Genomic DNA, 6,309 nt, shown 5'->3' on the forward strand with positions numbered 1-6,309 from the left:
CTCACAATTTTCGTGGCAGGAGCTCACCCAGTAGGATTTTTGCTCACCGGACTCCACAGCTTAGAGCAGTGATGGCAAACCTTTTAGAGACCGTGTGCCCAAACTGCGACCCAGAACCCACTTATTGATCGCAAAGTGCCCACAGGGCAATTGAACCTGAATACGGAGGTTTTACTTTAGAAAAAACCACTCATACATTCACTTAAGAGGATCCAAACAAAGTAAGGAAAGCAATCCCAAATGCTTTCATTTTCTTAAAATAATTTGGCAGAGAATTCGACACTTGAATGATGGTCTGGGCCTGGCTGGGGCGATGGCACGCGTGCCCACAGAGAGGGCTCTGAGTGCCGCCTCTGGCCCCCGTGCCATAGGTTTGCCACCACTGGCTTAGAGGGAGCATTCGACTGGCCACCCCTTTGGCCTGGCTCCTGGGCATGCTTTTCAGACGTGAACGAGTGAGGTCAGGGAGTTCGTGGTGGAGCCGCAGGCCGACTGAGCGCTAAGGGTTGCCAGCCTCCAGGTGGGGCCTGGAGATCTCCCGCTTTTACCGCTGATCTCCAGCTGACAGAGATCAGCTCCCCTGGAGAAAGTGGCTACTTTGGAGGGTGGACTCTATATGGCACTGTACCCTGCTGAGGCCCCTCCCCAAACCCCACCCTCTCCCGGACCCACCCCCAAAGTCTCCAGGTATTTTCCAACCCTGAGCTGGCAACCCAACTGAGCGCCAATGTGGTATAGTGGTTTATTTCATTCAGTGTGCTGGGCCACCCTTCCCTGAAACAGGGCTCAGGGCAGCTTGCATCGAAGGCAGACACGATATATAAGAAAATTAAAACATTAACATATATTTATGTATTTTATTTTGCTAATTCAATTTATACCCCGCCTTCCCTGCGAAGGCGGGCTCAGGGCGGCTTATGCAATATTTCATAAAAATACAATGAAAACCTATATAAGCGTATAAACATATAATATAAACAACAGTCAATTAAAACACAGTTAAAATGCTGGAACATTATCAGGTAAAAAGCAAGAGCAAACATTATTTCTAATATGGCTTAAGTGACCGTATGATTACCATAGCTTTCATACCAGCTCAATTCGCTCACTTATTATGCGGCGGCGGGTACAGGCTAGAGACAACCATGGTAGGCTGGAGGTGAAGGTATATATTAAAGCAGTTCATCAGATTACAGGGGTCATTTTGGAGAAAAAGAGGTGCAGGGGCTCATTAGCATAACTCATTAACTTGTTTGCATATGCCACACCCCCTGGCATCACCGGAAGTGTGCCAGAAGGCAACATCCACTGCTCAGGCTCTGCTGGACTGTTTTGGCTTGCTAGCTATTGGGGGGGATGGGGGATGTGCAGATCTGTCCTCACAGAGGAGGGAGAGCTTGTACCTGAATAAAACTTGGTCTTAAATGTACCACTGGACTGTTTTGGATTGCTAGCTATTTGGGGAGGGGGGAATGTGCAGATCTGTCCCTCACAGAGGAGGGAGAGCTTGTACCTGAATAAAACTTGGTCTTAAATGAGCCACTGGACTGTTTTGGACTGGGGGACCAGGGGGAGGGGGCTCTGCAACTTACCTGGCTTCTTAAAATAGTACTGTTTCCAAGATGAGGGATGATTTCAGTGTCCACCTGACCCTTGGATGGAGGGGAAATATGGACAAAGGGGGGGGGGAATGGGGAGTGTGAGATCGCTGGAACTTTGCTGTCCTCAACCAGATGCCTGGAGGAACATCTCTGCCTTGCAAGCCATATGGACAGGTAGTAAATCCCATGGGGCACGGATGTTCTCTGGCAGAGAGTTCTACCAGATGGGGGCCAGGACTGAAAAGGCCCTGCACCCAGTCGAGGACAGCCAGATCTCTCTTGGGCCTGGGACCACCAGGAGGTTCTTATTCGAAGAAGAATGAGGAGGAGGAGGAGATTGGATTCATACCCCGCCCTTCACTACCCAAAGGAATCTCAGAGCAGCTTACAAACTCCTTTCCCTTCCCCTCCCCACAACAGACAACCTGTGAGGCAGGTGGGGCTGAGAGAACACCTCTGACAGAACTATGGCTTGCCCAAGGTCATCCAGCAGCTGCGAGTAGAGGAGTGGGGAATCGAACCTGGTTCTCACAGATTAGAGTCCGTGCACTTCACCACGACACCAAACTGGCTCTCACACCATACTGGCTAGAATGTAGTGTTCATCCAGGACACATTGGGAGAGGCAGTCCCAAAGATATGTAAGGTTGCTTAATGCTAATAGCCTTGAAGGTCAAAACCAAGGCCTTGAACCAGATCTGGTGCTCCACTGGGATCCAGTGCAGCTTGCGCAGCACTGGATGAATGTGGACCGTCCAAGGGGTCCCTGTAAGAAGAAGAAGAAGAAGAAGAGATTGGATTTATACCCCGCCCTTCACTTGGAGTCTCAGAGCGGTTTACAAAGTCCTTTCCCTTCCCCTCCCCACAACAGACACCCTGTGAGGTGGGTGGGGCTGAGAGAACTCTGACACAAACTGCCCTTTTTCAAGGACAGCTGTGCCAGAGCTTGTAACTGACCCAAGGTCACATCAGCAGGTGCAAGTGGAGGAGTGGGGAATCAAACCCGGTTCTCCCAGATTAGAGTCCGCACACTTAACCACTACACCAAACTGGCTCTCAAGGACCCACACGGCCACATTCTGAATCAGTTGGAGCTCCTAGATCAAGCACAAGTGTAGGCTAGGGTAGAGTGAATTGCATCAGTCTATTTTGGAGGTGACCATTGCGTGGATTACTGTGGCTAGGCTGGGGGAAGACAGGTAGGGAGCCAGTTACCTAACCTGGCGCAGGTGGAAAAACACATTGACATTGGTTTGCTGCCAGCACCTGTTGTTCAATGGTAGACTGCCCCTGAAGGTGGAGGTTTCATTGTAGCCTTTATGGCTCGTACCTACTGACTGACCTGTCATGTGAATTTGAACGTTAGGGCCTTATATCAGTAGTAAACTTCAACAGCGTGATGTTAATTTTGTTTGTTGCAATTGATCATGTAGAAAACTTAATCGGCCTCTATGGGGCCCAGGCCTGAACCTGCAAGGCCAGGCAGAAGTTTCCAAATCAAGAGGGGCTCTGAGCATGCGCAGAGCACATGCCTGACCTCCAGATTATCAGCTTCCCTTAAAATGCAAACCTCGCTCATCCTAGCTGGACCTCGCCCTTTCTCCTCTGGACAGGAGAATGACAGGGGAGAGAGAATTATTAATGATTGCAGCTGAAAATAGATTTCCAGATGAAATGCCAACTTATGCAGGCCTTGGCTTTCTGCCCACCATTCCTGGCTGCTCCAAGAAGCACTGACTCTCCTCTTTGTGTGTGTGAGTTTCCAAATAGATTATACATGCATTTTAAGGCAAAACGACAACAGTATCCTAAAAGAACATGCGTGCATATGCTGTGAGTCCCTGGTTCTAAAGAACAGTTTAGTAATGCTCCAGGAGTCACTGTATACAGCAACAGGTAACACCGTCTTTTTCACCGTGAAAATTTTTCCTGGGATAAACACAGCAAGTCTTCTGAACTACACAACACTCTTTGCCATGCTTTACAAAACGTTGTCTGACCTGGGCAATTGTTTCTGTGTTGGGTCTTGGAAGACAGGATGCAAGAATCTGTTTCCTTTTATAACGGGGCTGGTTTTCTGCTGATGCTGGAGAGTGCAAGCTTTAGGGCTTACGCAGCATTCTTCGTCGAATACGATGGACAGAGCTGAACATTTTTTTTTGCCAGAGCAAGGTTGGAGTCAAGTGGGAAGGCGTTTCAGGTAGAATGCGAGGTTGCGGTTTGCAGCATTGAGCCTTTTGAAGACCCCTGGCGATTGCTTTGGGGTTGAGGACCAGTGGGTAATGGATCAGGAACAATGGGCGTTGAGTGAATCTGGAGCCCTGAAGCAATAAACCTGACCCAAGGGGGCGATTCAGTTTCGGACAAAGTACCTAATTTAAATGGAAGGACTTGGATATATCAAGGTGCTTCAAAAATTCTCTTCCCAAAAGGGAAGAAGAAGAAGAGATTGGATTTATACCTCGCCCTTCACTCGGAGTCTCAGAGCGGCCTACAATCTCCTTTCCCTCCCCCTCCCCACAGCAGACACCCTGTGAGGTAGCTGGGGCTGAGAGAGATCTGACAGAAACTGCTCTTTCAAGACAGCTCTTGTCAGAACTATGGCTTGCCCAAGGGCATCCAGCAGCTGCGAGTGGAGGAGTGGGGAATCAAACCTGGTTCTCCCAGATTAGAGTCTGGGCACATAACCACTATACCAAACTGGCTCTCATCCACAGGCGGGAACTGAGGAGACATCTTTTCTCTCATGGCTGTTTTGAAACTGTTGGTCGCGGGGTATTCAGTGAGGAGGTTTGGGTTGAGCTGTCAGAGAACCAATTTGGAGACGTGTCAGGACGGAGCCCAGCTTGGTTGGTTGCTTTCTTTTTTTACCCATTGGCATGGCCTACCTTTGTCGTTGCCCCCGCACCGCTCCCCTCTAGAACAGGGGTGTCAGACATCAGGCCCGGGGGCCAGAACCAGCCCGTCCAGGGCTCTTATGTGGCTCACAAGCAATTAGTGCAGAGGAGGGAACAGAAGACTGCTTTGGGGGGGAGTGGGCAGAGCCATTCTGATTGTGGCTTCAGCATGGTGGAACAACCTTGTCTGCAGTAGTCAAACAGCATGGGAGCCTCTGTCCGGTGCGGCACCTCTGGCTCTCCCATCCACCCACATGGGTTTTCCTTTACACTCCCCTCGCAGACCACGGGGCCTCGCAGTAAGGATACAACAACTCAGCTTACCCGCTGCATGTCCTTTATACTGTTTATATCTCCGGTACCTGATATTACATTTTATGGGCCAGCTCGACAAAGCGACAATTATGTTAGATCCAGCCCTCGTAACAAATGAGTTCGACACCTCTGCTCTAGAATATTGGTTACACAGGGACGTTGAACAATTTAGATAAAAGCTTAGGAGCTTTACAAAATAGCGGTTCTTATTTAATGTATATGTTCCTGACCCAGTTTATAGATGCTGAAGTGCCTTTTGATGCTGGTTTGTTGAGAAGGCCATGGAAGATGGGGGGACAGGGGACACCATTCCAGGACCCATGGAGCCACATGCAGGGGTCATTTCGTAGAAAAAGAGCTGCAGGAGCTCATTTGCATAACTCATTAGCATAACTTATTTGCATGTGCCACACCCCCTGACATCACCGGAAGTGTGTCAGAAGGCAACACCCACCGCTCAGGCTCCACTGGACTGTTTTGGCTTGCTAGCTATGGGGGGGGGGGGGAATGCACAGATCTGTCCTCACAGAGGAGGGAGAGCTTGTACCTGAAGGTGGGCCGGGGAGGGCTCTGCAACTTACCTGGCTGCTTCTTGCTCCTCATGGCCCGACTGAGGGCTGCTGGGAGCAGGGGGCAGGGCTTGTTGCATGTGCCCGCTCCCAGGGCTCCTTACTGCCGGAGCTCTGCTCCTGTGCGCTCCTGCAGGAAATGACCCCTGGCCACATGAGACATGTGACTGACCTCCTGCGGGGGTGGGGCCAGGGGATGTCAAAGAGGAGGGCTGAGAGGCCATCGTTATCGCCCCTCCTCGTGAGGAAGCAGAGCCAGGGTTGGTGGTTGAGGGCCCTGTGGGCCAGGCAGGCAGTAGCTGAGGGCATCCTGCTACCTCTCTCCACGTGGTGGGAGTGGTGGGATTAGGCCCACCTGAACCTTTTCCCCACTTCCCCTCACACAAGCCACCTTCCTCTTCCTCCCCTTCAGTTCCCCAGGCTGGACATTTGGCCACCTGCCCACCCTCTCTGTGTCACAGCTGTGTCTGAGAGGGAAGGTCTAGAACCAGTCCTGTGAGGAAGGCTCTCCGTGGCCCTGTTGCCTGGGTGTCTGAAGAAGTGAGCAGTGGCTCACGGAAGGTCATCCTCTGCCACAAATTTTATTCGTCTTTAAGGTGCAACTGGACTCCTGCTCTTTTCTCTCGTTGCCTAGGCTGTGCCCACCTTCCACACTGGGCCTGTTCTGCTCCAACCGCTTGGCTACCCCCTTGCTGCTTTTTTCTGTTCAACCAAAGTTGCTGGCCCTTCCCTTCCCTCCCTCCCTCCCTCCCTCCCTCCCTCCCTCAGTGATTAAGTGCGTGGACTGTAATCTGGGAGAACCGGGTTTGATTCCCCACTCCTCCACTTGCACCTGCTGGATGACCTTGGGCAAGCCATAGTTCTGACAAGAGCTGTTCTTGAAAAAGAGCAGTTTCTGCCAGAGCTCTCTCAGCCCCGCCGACCTCA

General features: G+C 51.1%; 1 protein-coding gene across 1 annotated transcript in view; it reads left to right on the forward strand.

Annotated features, from left to right (window-relative positions):
* TM6SF2 (transmembrane 6 superfamily member 2) overlaps positions 1 to 6,309 on the forward strand; it is a 37,341-nt gene that overhangs the window by 831 nt on the left and 30,201 nt on the right. The window lies entirely within an intron of this gene.

The sequence above is a fragment of the Gekko japonicus genome, unplaced genomic scaffold (genome assembly GCF_001447785.1).
Source record: "Gekko japonicus isolate JY-2015 unplaced genomic scaffold, Gekko_japonicus_V1.1 scaffold1726, whole genome shotgun sequence".
Taxonomy (NCBI): domain Eukaryota; kingdom Metazoa; phylum Chordata; class Lepidosauria; order Squamata; family Gekkonidae; genus Gekko; species Gekko japonicus.